Here is a 12853-nt window from a genome sequence, read left to right on the forward strand (position 1 = left end):
CAAATTCCGGGATGGTTCCTTTGAAAGGGCACGGTCGACTTCCTTCTCCATCGTTTCCTAATCCGATGGGACCGATGACCTCGCTGTTTGGTCCCTTCCCCGTAATCAGAGAAGCAACCAACATCTCGCCTGCTCTCACTCTTCATCACATTTACTTGCGACGGTATTATATTCTTACCCCATGACTGATATTCTATAACCAATGTATAGTGTCCCACAACTACGACGGCGTCCTTATTCCAAATCGCTCGATGTTCCACATCTTGAGCTTAAAGTGTTCACTGTTTCTATTTTGCTTCTTTTCTCACACTTCAGTACGCCTTCTTCCTATTTTTCACGCTTGATCTGTGTTCAGTGTTTGATGGGCTATCCACTGGGCCATTTTACCACTAAATATGAGGAATGTACTTCCCCGTAAGGTCGCACCGCATCCACGCCAAGCGTGGCCGTAAGTGCAAACGGCAGCTCGAAGATACATGTGTTCCGCCTTCGCAAAGCCGGTCGCAGGTGATACTCCAAATAAAAGCTTTGCGAAAGAAGCGGCGACACTTTCTGCACAACCCAACATTTTGCACGACAATGTGCGGGCGCATGCAGCGCAAGCTGTGGCTGCTCTGCTCGGTCGATGGGATTGGTAAGTACTGTCCCATCCACCATACTCCCCGGACTTAAGTCCTTGTGACTTTGATTTGAATCCGAAGGTGAAGGAACCACTTCGTGGCATTCGCTTCAGAACGGTTCCAGAGATTCGACAGGCAGTAGATGGCTCCATTCGCAACATCAACAGAACAGGCTCTGCTAACGCTCTACTACGCCTTGCACATCGCTGGCAGCGGGTTCTACACAACGCTGGTGACTACTTTGAAGGACAAAAAAATGGTTCAAATGGCTCTGAGCACTATGGCACTTAACATCTGAGGTCATCAGTCCCCTAGAACTTAGAACTACTTAAACCTACCTAACTTAAGGACATCACACACATCCATTCCCGAGGCAGGATTCGAACCTGCGACCGTAGCGGTCGCGCGGTTCCAGACTGAAGTGCCTAGAACCGCTCGGCCACCAGGGGCCGGCTTTGAAGGGACAGTAACAGGTGCAAACATGTAACTCTTTTGTATCGGTTGTGAATAAATAGTTACCACTATTTAAGTTCCAACCCTCGTATATGGACAATGCAAATTGCACAAGTCGCTTTATGTTTTTAAATGTTTTAGTTACGGCAGAAGTTTGGTAATGTGCTGTTTTTCTATGCACGTGAAAACTTGGTGTGACTCCAACTTAAAAATGTTTCATATCAAAATGGTTTTTAAGGGCTGAAGATGACAGCAAAGTCTGTCGAAACCGTTTGTTTTAAATAGAGATATATTTATGCTATTTTGGCTTTAGAATATTTTTTGAGAATAAACAGATTGCTCCTTCTGTCTTCTCAAAGTGAGAAAATTCAGTCGTATTTTTATACTTCCGCAATCCGAGCGTGTGCTGTCTCTAACGTCCTCGTCGACGTTACGGTAAACCCGACTTCTTTATTTTTCTCGTACGCGAAGGGAGCAATTACGGACGAAGTTGCCACTGTAGCGACAACCTGTAGACACTGACCGGGACGCATTCCCGAGGAGGTGGTACTCCGTCGATCCTTACGTACTGAGCGTGATAGCGACCGTGTCGAGTGGAGGAAGCGAAGCGGGAGCGCAAATCGCTGTGAGGTGAGGCGAGGTGAGGCGAGGGAACCGGCCGGCCTTGGCTGGAAGTCAGTTCAGCCGCGGCCTCCAGCGCAGCGCCACCGCCACCGCTACCGCCAGCGTGCTCGCCGCGGCCTGGAGTCTCCTCTCCTCTGCGCCGGCACTGGTGAGTCTCGACCTGAGCTGCACAGATTCTCCTTCCAGCCTGCCGGCCCCTATCTCCGGCGCAGCCATCATAGCAACTCTAATCTGCCGCACAGGAGACACAAAAGTACACGCGTGCGGGGGCTCAGTGCTTAAAGCAGGCCTACTCGGGTTTCCGCAAACCTGGCAAGATTCGCGGGACCCGTTGAGCCTGCTGCGCCTCAAAACAGGTTGTTGTGTAATTCATCCAATGTGATTACAGAATAGCTAGGTACACTACAGGCCATTAAAATAGCTACACCACGAAGATGACGTGCTACAGACGCGAAATTTTACCGACAGGAAGAACATGCTGTGATAGGCAAATGATTAGCTTTTCAGAGCATTCGCCTGTGGTGACACCTACAACGTGCTGACATGAGGAAAGTTTCCAACCGATTTCTCATACACAAACAGCAGTTGACCTGCGTTGCCTGGTGAAACATTGTTGTGATGCCTCGTGTAAGGAGGAGAAATGCGTACCATCACGTTTCCGACTTTGATAAAGGTCGGATTGTAGCCTATCGCGATACGTCGGAGGACATTGCTGCTCGCGTTGGTCGAGATCCAATGACTGTTAGCAGAATATGGAATCGGTGGGTTCAGGAGGGTAATACGGAACGCCGTGCTGGATCCCAACGGCCTCGTATCACTAGCAGTCGAGATGACAGGCATCTTATCCGCATGGCTGTAACGGATCGTGCAGCCACGTCTCGATCTCTGAGTCACCAGATGGGAACGTTTGCAAGACAACAATCATCTGCACGAACAGTTCGACGACGTTTGCAGCAGTATGGACTATGAGCTCGGAGGCCATGGCTGCAGTTACCCTTGACGCTGCATCACGGAGAGGAGCGCCTGCGATGGTGTACTCAACGACGAACCTGGGTGCACGAATGGCAAAACGTCATTTTTTCAGATGAATCCAGGTTCTGCTTACAGCATTATGATGGTAGCATCCGTGTTTGGCGACATCGCGGTGAACACATATTGGAAGCGTGTAGTCGTCATCGCCATTCTGGAGTATCACCCGGCGTGTTGGTGTGGGGTGACATTGGTTACACGTCTCGGTCACCTTTTGTTCGCATTGACGGCACTTTGAACAGTGGACGTTACGTTTCAGATGTGTTACGACCCGTGGCTCTACCCTTCCTTCGATCCCTGCGAAACCCTACATTTCAGCAGGATAATGCACGCCTGCATGTTGCAGGTCCTGTACGGGCCTTTCTGGATACAGAAAATGTTCGACTGCTGCCCTGGCCAGCACATTCTCCAGATCTCTCACCACCTGAAAACGTCTGGTCAATGGCGGCCGAGCAATTGGATGGTCACAATACTCTTGATGATCTGTGGTATCGTGTTGAAGCTGCATGGGCAGCTGTACCCGCACACGCCATCCAAACTCTGTTTGACTCAATGCGCAGGCGTATCAAGGCCGTTATTACGGCCAGAGCGGTTGTTCTGGGTACTGATTTCTCAGGATCTATGCACCCAAATTGCGTGAAAATGTAACCACATGTCAGTTCTAGTATAATATATTTGTCCAATGAATACCTGTTTATCATCTGCATTTTTTCTTGGTGTAGCAATTTTAATGGCCATTAGTCAATGTGTCTGCGTAGGTAGTTTCACTGCAGCTCATATATCATAACAGAGGGGGCAGCCAACTGAACAAAACAGACTCAAAGGTGAGTGAGGAGAAATTAAGAATCGGGGAATATACAGGGTGTCTGATAAGTCACTCACTACTTTTAAACAGTTATAATTTCCTCATTTATGAACCAATTTTGTTAGATCTACTTTTATAAGCAACAGCACTCCCTGGTGTTGTGTTCAATGTTATTTTAAACCTCCACATAAGCTCCAGTACTCTCTACGCATTTTCTTAAACGAACTGTTACGTGCGATACTGCTGCCTGTAACACATTAAGTGGAACATTGGCTTACACATCAGATATTATTACTTCCAATTGATCCAAGTTCAGTGGTTTTCTCTTGTAAACCTTCTCCTCACCCCACCCCCAGAGAAAAAAAATTGCAGGGCAGGCCACTCATGTGCGTCTGTCTCAGTTCAACGACCTGGGAAAAAATGTGCCTCGTCCTGCGTGAAGTGAAGCTGTGGGTTGTTCTCCATTGTGAAATTACTGGCCATACACTATCTTACAGCATTTCCAGGTAACTTCCGCCATTCGATGTGACAGGACCAACTACTTCGGCTGATATGATTCCACACCCTACTTCGGACACCCTTGTGCTTTTTCAACACTTTCGTGTGGGTTTTCGGTTGCTCAGTAACGGCAGTTACGTCTGTTTACAAATCCTCCAATGTGGAAAACTGCCTCATCGGTCCACAGTATGTTCTCAAAAAGTTCAGACCAATCATCTTCCAACCCAAGAAAATTTCTCCAAACTCCATTCTTCTGCTACAGTCATCAGGAAACAAGTGCTGCACATAATGTGGCTGCCACGGCGTTGAAGTGAGGTTTTGTTAAGAATCGATGCAACTGCGTAACGTGAAAGACTGCTTTCTCGAGATTGTTGACGCATTGGTAATTTCTTAGAGCTCCTTATGAACATTTCACGAACTCTGTCAACATTATCTGGTGTCCTCATAGTTCATGGTCTTCCTAATATTCTTGCATCGGGAACACTCCGTATTGTTAGCGTTTTGAAATGGCAATTTTCAACTTTTTATGTTTCCCCACTGTATGGCTCCCTCATTCAGCCCTCCATTACCTTTGTACTCGTACCATAGACCCCCAGATTTCATAACGAGCTCCTATTTTGGCCCGTTCTTGCACAGTCAATACTGGCGACTTTTTTCCAACGTAAACAAAAGAAAAATGATGTTAAACACAATGCCAAGAAGTGCTGTTTCTAACAAAAGTAGTTCTAAGAAAATTGGCTCATAAGTAAGGAAATTATAATTGTTTAAAAATAGGGAGTGACTTATCAGACACCCTACATACCAGTCACGAAACAGCCGAAATCCTCCAGGCGAAAAGTTGTCGAGTGTTTGTGAGGCAGCTTCAAATAAATCGGTATGTGTTTCGCAGAGGAAATTGCGTAGAAAGTTAAAAATTTGACCAGCCGTTTCCTCACTCCATAAATATTTTGAAAGAGGACAAAGACTTGATGGCTTACAAGTGTGTGGAAATGTGTGCTACGGACTTGAGGCTATTTGGCAACAGCTCAGCAGAAAAAAAAAAAAAAAAAAAAAAAAAAACCAGACTCTGGTGGTATGCAACGTAGCGCGATGACAGTTTAGTGCGAAAGAAAGGAGTCTTCTTTCAGACATTAACCTTTTAGATTAACATAATATGAATAACGAATTTCGTGTTTGCTAAAATCCATTTGCGACTTTTAGAATGAACTATTTTGGCCACTTACAATGAGTACAGCGAACCTACAATACACTTCCTGGAAAAGGTAATTAAAATTTGTATAGCTGGGGTCATATTTGGCTGGAGAACACTAAGGTTACAGAAAGTAGACTTCTAAAACCTAACTTTAGTTGGAGTTGCAGCATAATAGACATCCTCAGTTTCTTAGGTGCAAATGATATCAGTTTTCAGAAGCGATTGTGCTTACTACGCCAACACGTATCAGAGGTGACGTTATGATGGTTCCAATTAAGAATAGCCAGTTCTAGGTGAAAGAGGATGAAGTTGAAGAGAAAACCGTTCATAGCGAAATAAATAAATAAGCCCGAAATACACCGAAAAGGAAACTAAAGGACAAATGATATCCACCGTTTTCTGGCCTACAATGCCTCTAAATAAATGTGTATTTCATTGAGATGCGCCTTGTGATACTCGCGTAAAAAAAAGGTTTCATCAACTTCCGCGCTCTACACATAACACCACAGTGAAAGGGTACAGTATAAACTGCAACGCAGCGTAGCACTGAGGGAAAACGAGCAGGCAAGGAAGATACATTTAGCCTGCTTGGGCTGGGCGTAGCTTGGCTTGTACGGCGGTAAACCAACCTGCCCGTTCTGCTGATAACGTGCGGTGGCTTGCCTGTCTGGCTAACAGGCAACCATGGGCAGGTTAAAAGTGGAATGTACACCACTGCACTGAACCTCTCTGCCGTTGGTGCGCCATGAGACCTCTTAGCTGGAGTGTTTCGGCACTGCATAGGAAAATGCGACTTCTTGCATACGTACCAGGCTCCGTTCATCCACTAGAAAGTTGCTGTTACAGTTTCATAATGGCTGCATCTCTGTGTCCGATCGGCATCGCTACATCCTTTGAAACCATATTTTCTCAAGAACATATTTCCGACTCCATGAGTGCAAAACCAAATTTTTACCAGTAGCCGGCCGGGTTGGCCGAGAGGTTCTAGGCGCTTCAGTCTGAAACAGCGCGACCCCTACGGTCGCAGGTTCGAATCCTGCCTCGGGCATGGATGTGTGTGATGTCCTTAGGTTAGTTAGGTTTAAGTAGTTCTAAGTTCTAGGGGACTGATGACCTCAGATGTTAAGTCCCATACTGCTCAGAGCCATTTGAACCATTTTTTACCAGTACATTCCAGCATGATATTCTTTGTGTTATCGTCGTTAGTCCTAACAAGGAACCCCTTGAGTGCGAGGTCGCAAGTTCAGCTTTCAGTAAGGCTCATTTGAAAGTGTTGTATCAAAAATTATGACAGGAAAAATATTAGCTGCTAATGACTTACCATGGGCACGACAGAAAATGAATGTCTGAGAGGTGCAGAGATCCATCAGGTGTCTATATAATGTCTGTATTACACGTCACAAAATGGAAATAATCTACATTCAAGAAAGGTTCAAACGAACCATTGACTTACACTACGAACACCGAATGAAAAATGGCGCCACGCAGTGATCACAAAGGTTCGCATCGTCAAGATCGAAGGCAAACTCCTTGAGAGTTACAAACCGTGCAGGACGTTCAGCTAGTAATTCCGTCATAAAGAATGTATGTGGAATCATGTTGGTGTAACGGGCTGATGAGAACTGATGGAATGTGATGGCACGCAGCCGAATGCGAAACAGTTTGTCGTAGAGCTTATAATGAAACTGGCTGTTCTTTAAAGCGTAGCTGCAGATAGTGTGGCAATATGTTTTACAGGCACAGAAGAAACAAATATCTAGAGGCCGAGTTTTCCCGGTGGTTCTAAGTGATACGAAATGCAATGTCTTAAACTTTTCAGGAGGCATAGTTTTACACACAAACCAGAAATCAAGCAAAAGCAACTTATTTTGACCAGATATTGGCCAAAAGCAGTGCCCATACCATAGTTGTAATTCTCTCACACCCATTTTTCCACTCTTGCTTTCTGTGACGTAAATATTTCCTACCACCGCTGCAAGATCACGCACACGAGAAAGAATCGTAGAAGGCAGAGCACCTCCAACTTGTCACAGCACAATAAATAACTTTCCAGCCAATTTACCACCCAGATTAACAAATGTTCAAATGTATGTGAAATCTTATGGGACTTAACTGCTAAGGTCATCAGTCCCTAAGCTTACACACTACTTAACCTAAATTATCCTAAGGACAAACACACACATCCATGCCAGAGGGAGGACTCGAACCTCCGCCAGGACCAGCCGCACAGTCCATAACTGCAGCGCCCTAGACCGCTCGGCTAATCCCGCGCGGCCTCCAGATTAACAATCGGCACCATTGTATACGAATCCGTTAAGGTGCCGATGTTAGCTGATCTTGATACAACTCTCTTGGTACCTCTTCTCTTCAGGCTTCCTTCTATACGCATTTCCTCTTCAAATCTCAATCGATCACAGTTGAGAACAAATTCCTTACTGAACGAGGGGATAAGTTTGTTTATCTCATCTACACAATTTCGGGACGATTGCGCACTTTGGTGTGCATCGTCGAGTTGACGCTTTGTTTTGAAATTTCATTGTCTTACGTCTTCCAGTTCTGTATCACTGTTTGTAGTTATGGAACCATCCACTGCTTCCCTTGATATCACTCTAATTCATGTCGCGCGCAGTTTGATGTGCATAAAGTACTACTTCATTATCAGGCACATCCTGAAATTGCATCGAACATCCTTGAAACATGCCATCACCAGCTGTTGTAACAAGTGCGCCTTGTCCTCCCTTGTATATTCGTAATTTTTCTTGTGTACTAAACGGTCATATTGCTGCGATCATATTCAAAATCTGTTCATAACTGTTTTTCACTATGCTGCGAATGATCTTTCATGAACGGAATCATGTTTAGTGCCCACTCTTGGACTAAAATGGCTCAAATGGCTCTGAGCACTATGGGACTCAACTGCTGAGGTCATTAGTCCCCTAGAACTTAGAATTAGTAAACCTAACTAACCTAAGGACATCACAAACATCCATGCCCGAGGCAGGATTCGAACCTGCGACCTCAGCGGTCTTGCGGTTCCAGACTGCAGCGCCTTTAACCGCACGGCCACTTCGGCCGGCCCACTCCTTGGACAATGACTGTCCTTTACTACAATTCACTGGAGACAGGATATGTGGCTCCCTGCCGACAAGGATGATGAACTACATGCCTCGACACCTGTTTCACTACCACTTCCACTTGTTAAGTACATATCGTTACAATTGTATTCTACATGTACATTGTCTGCAAAGTCGAGCGTATGCGACACCACACATTCTGCTGATTCATCTTGCAGAAACGCTAATATTTCATCTACCACTTCTTTCTCACTCTGCGAAGTTCCTTGAGTTTATTTCTGACGAAATATCACCTCTGGCTACTGTTGTAGGTATAATGCAATGTTTGCTTTATTTATCGTTGCCATTGCTCTGCTTTGTATCAACACCACTATCACTGTAGCACTTCTGTGAATTACTAAGCAGTTAAACTACACTCCATAGCCTCATGCTGTGCTCACCATTGCGTACCTCCAGTTCCGCCCCTGTTGCCATCAGCAGCCAGTAGTACGTGGGGCGTTGAATGTCGTAAACATCGTGGGCATTTCTCGACCTCGCACTCAGTGGGTTCTTTGTAAAATTGTTTATTTACAATACGTATCCGTTTGAAACCTTCAACCGTTATCAACCCTCGGGCTCTTCTACTTTTTTTTTTATTTCCCTCCATTAACAACACTGAATCTTTGATGCTTCGGGACGTGTCCTACCAACCTCTCCCTTCTTTTAGTCAATATGTGATGCAAAATTATTTCCTCCCTGATTTGATTCGGCACCTCTTCATTAGCTATCCGATCTAACCTTTGGCATTTTTCTGTAGCACCACATTTCGAAAGTTTCGATGCTCTTCTTCTCTGTACTGTTATTATCCATTTTTCTCTTCCATTTAAAGCTGCAGTCCACACACACTCTTTCATAAAAGACTTACTAGTAGTCAGATTTATGTTCAATGATAACAAGTTTCGCACTCTTCAGAAAAGTTTTCCTTGGCTATTGCCAGTCTGCATTTTAAATCCTCCTTCCTAAATCACTTCAAGGCTATGGCCAATTCCTTCCCCCGACCATAACTAATCCAATTTGGTGTTCCATTTATAATGACCTCATCGTTAATGTGAGCATAAGCTCTAACGTTTTTTCCCTCAAGTCTGCTTCACGAAAAAAGCAATAGGTAAATCACAGCAGATCAGACAATTCCAAAAGCCACAAAATCTTACCGCAACTTAATGTGGATATTGAGCCAACACACCATGTACAGTGGTCCATGACAAATAATTCGTTCAAGATATCTAAACAACTTTTTCACTACATGATATAACGCATCCAGCGGAGTAATTGCTTCGATATCTCGACAGTTACGAATGCTGAGCACAAGTGATTAATATCTATATATTTCATACTGTCGACGTATCGAAGTAAGTATGACTCATTTGTCTAAAAATTGTACCAATACAGTATCATCCGATAGTGAATACAGCAATACAGTGACATACAATATGTCTATTTTCAGAATGGAACATGTCCTGAAAGTAGTCGGGAAAAGCGTTACATCTGAGGCATATTTCTGCCGGAAGAGTACCTCCTACGCTGTGTTTACAACGAAATGTGTTTTGTACACACTGACTTCGCCCACGAATACGTTTCACAGTGAACGTTAACATGGATCGAAAAAAAAATGAGAAAAGACGGATTGACATTGGTACAGTAAAGTTAATGGGATAAGATTGTCAAATAAAAACCATACGGTATTACACATGTTTCTATTATTTCTCCAGTGATCTACACAAATACGACTGTAATTTTCATTTGATTCAAATGTCCTGAATACAGCGTTTGCATCTTAAATTCTTTAATCCGTCAGTTTTACGGCATTACGTGTTATACTTTTCGTCAGTTCGGGAATGATCTTAGTTGTTTACACCGAGCGAGGTGGCGCAGTAGTTAGCACACTGGACTCGCATTCGGGAGGACGACGGTTCAGGCTCGTGTCGGAACATCCACATTTAGCTTTTCCACGATTTCCTTAAACTGCTCCAGGCAAGCGCCGGGAGGGCTCCTTTGAAAACTGCAGGGCCGATTTCCTTCCCCATCCCTGGTACAATCCGAGCTTGTGCTCCGTCTCTAATGGCCTCCATGTCGACGGGACATTAAACCCAATCTTCCTTCCTTCATTTTTCTTTTGTTATTTACAGACTATACCGTTGTGTAATTATCTCGGTTACATGCGAGATTTATATTCAAACTTCCTCTCTTTTACGTGGTTTCGACTTAGTATCGACATAATTTGATTACAACAAAAGCCGTCTTATAACCTAACCGTCGGAAAATTATTTTGAAGTTAAAAGGGGAAAATTTTAAGTATTTGAAACTTACTTTTTACCATTATAGAGCGCCCAAATAGTTTTGTACCACCCTCATGACCTACGCAGTAATTTTTAAATCGAAAGCCGGCCGAAGTGGCCGTGCGGTTAAAGGCGCTGCAGTCTGGAACCGCAAGACCGCTACGGTCGCAGGTTCGAATCCTGCCTCGGGCATGGATGTTTGTGATGTCCTTAGATTAGTTAGGTTTAACTAGTTCTAAGTTCTAGGGGACTAATGACCTCAGCAGTTGAGTCCCATAGTGCTCAGAGCCATTTTTTAAATCGAAAACCACTTTCTCTAAATAGTCTCAAAGAAATCGATGGGTTGCATTCTCAGTGCAGTTGAGTAGAGCAAGCTGGTCTCCAATCATGAACTGGCAATGCTGGTTATGTACGCTGCCCAGTCTGTCAGCATGCCTCGAAGGGTCATTTAAAGCTGAGAGTGTGCGCGCAATGTCACAGAAGGCGACTCGGCGCTGGATGCAGTCAGACGAACTGATGTACGCCATATCTATGTGATTCGAACATTCATCTGCTATCATGAGAAACAAAACTTTGCCTATTTGCCTCGTAGTTGTCACGGTCAACCACACCAATTGGTGACCGCTCTCTATTAACTACGGCTAGTATGTACAGCATGAGAGAAAGAGTAATCAACGAAATGCTAACATTCTACTAGTCGGAGAGTGAAATATCAGAAGTTTGACATCGTATGGAGACTAGAAAACCTTGAAATGGATATGCAAAGGCTCTGTCTATATAGTGTTGGACTCCATGAAGTGAAATGGAAAGATCACTAACAACAGTAGTTCAGACATATAGGTCTACTTCACAAGAAGGCAATGAAGATGTAGAGTATATGAGGATAATGAACAGATTATTCAGTATATAAAACTAGATGATAATCTAATGATCGGGGATTGGAACGCGGTACGAGGGGAAGGAATAGAAGACAATGTTATGGGAGTATATTTGCTTAGTAGCAGGAGAGAGAGAAGAGAAAGGCTAATCGAGTTCTGCAATAAATTTCAGCTGGTATGCTGCATGGGGCGAAAAGTGGCAACTGTCTCTGAAAAGTAAAAAATGTGGTAACCTCCACACGAGTACTATAAAAAATTACGCTAAATTTCTGTTAGACGATAAATAATATAAATTTCAAGGTTGTCTGTTCGCCGAAATACCTAGGGACTATAATTACGAACAACTTAAATTAGAACTGTCACAAAGAAAATGTTGTGCGGTAAGCGAATCATCGACTGCGTTTTTTGGCATACCACTTACAAAATATAACAGACATACTGAAAATACTGCGAACACTATCTTTGTCTGTCCTCTTCTGGGGTATTGTTGCGTGGTAAAGGATCCTTACCAAATGACAGAAAACACTGAAAAAATTCAAAGAGCAGCATCTCGTTTGGTATTATCACGAAACAGAGGAGTGTGTGTCACGCATAAGATAAGCGAGTTGGAGTAGCGATCATCAAAACAAAGGCATTTTTCTTTGCACCCGAGGTCTTTTCATGAAATTTCAGTCATCAGGTTCCTCTTCCGAATGTAAAAATGTGTTGTTGACTCCCACCTAGACAGAGACAAGCGACCATCGGGATAAAATGAGAAAATGCGGAGCACTCACGAAAAGAGTTGGCCCGTTATTCCTTCCACGTGCTGTTACAGAGCGGAACGGTCGAGAAGCAGTTTGAATGTGTTGCTGTGAGCCCTCAGCCCGGCACTTAAGAAAGAAATGGAGAGTAGTTATGTAGCTGTACATGAAGTAATAGCGAATACACTATTCAAAAATCACAATAGGAGGAGATGCACTTCGAAAAGGTCTGGAGACACAGAAGATTCCAGCTAGGTTACGTCATGATCAAACAGAGATTCCGACATTAGATAGTGGATTCTAAGGCATACCCAGGAGTATACAGTAGTTCCTACAAAAGTAACAGTACAATGTCTGTAGCATACTGTATCGAATTTATTATGAAAGTAGTAGATACGTGTAAGACATAAACAATAATGACAGAATTACACAGTTTCTTTCATAGCACGAGTAATAAAATAAGGCGTTGAGAGATTGGTGTAAAGGCACTAGCTGTCCTGTTACCTTGTTGGCACTTTGTGCGACCTCCTTTCTTCATAATTACCTCAAAAAAACTCTTCGGCATTGATTTTGTTAGGGTTTGTAGTTCTTGAAACGAAATTGCCGCCCAGTCTTCTCGTATCGC

The 12853-nt window shown here is 43.9% G+C and overlaps 1 protein-coding gene across 1 annotated transcript in view; it reads left to right on the forward strand.

Annotated features, from left to right (window-relative positions):
* Positions 1 to 1757: 1757 nt before the first annotated feature.
* Positions 1758 to 12853, forward strand: part of LOC126484304 (villin-1) — a 389949-nt gene continuing 378853 nt past the window's right edge. The window contains exon 1 of the mRNA XM_050107736.1: positions 1758 to 1845. The gene's annotated coding sequence lies outside the window, so the exon portion shown is untranslated. The remainder of the gene's footprint in view (positions 1846 to 12853) is intronic.

The sequence above is a fragment of the Schistocerca serialis genome, chromosome 6 (genome assembly GCF_023864345.2).
Source record: "Schistocerca serialis cubense isolate TAMUIC-IGC-003099 chromosome 6, iqSchSeri2.2, whole genome shotgun sequence".
Classification (NCBI taxonomy): Eukaryota; Metazoa; Arthropoda; class Insecta; order Orthoptera; family Acrididae; genus Schistocerca; species Schistocerca serialis.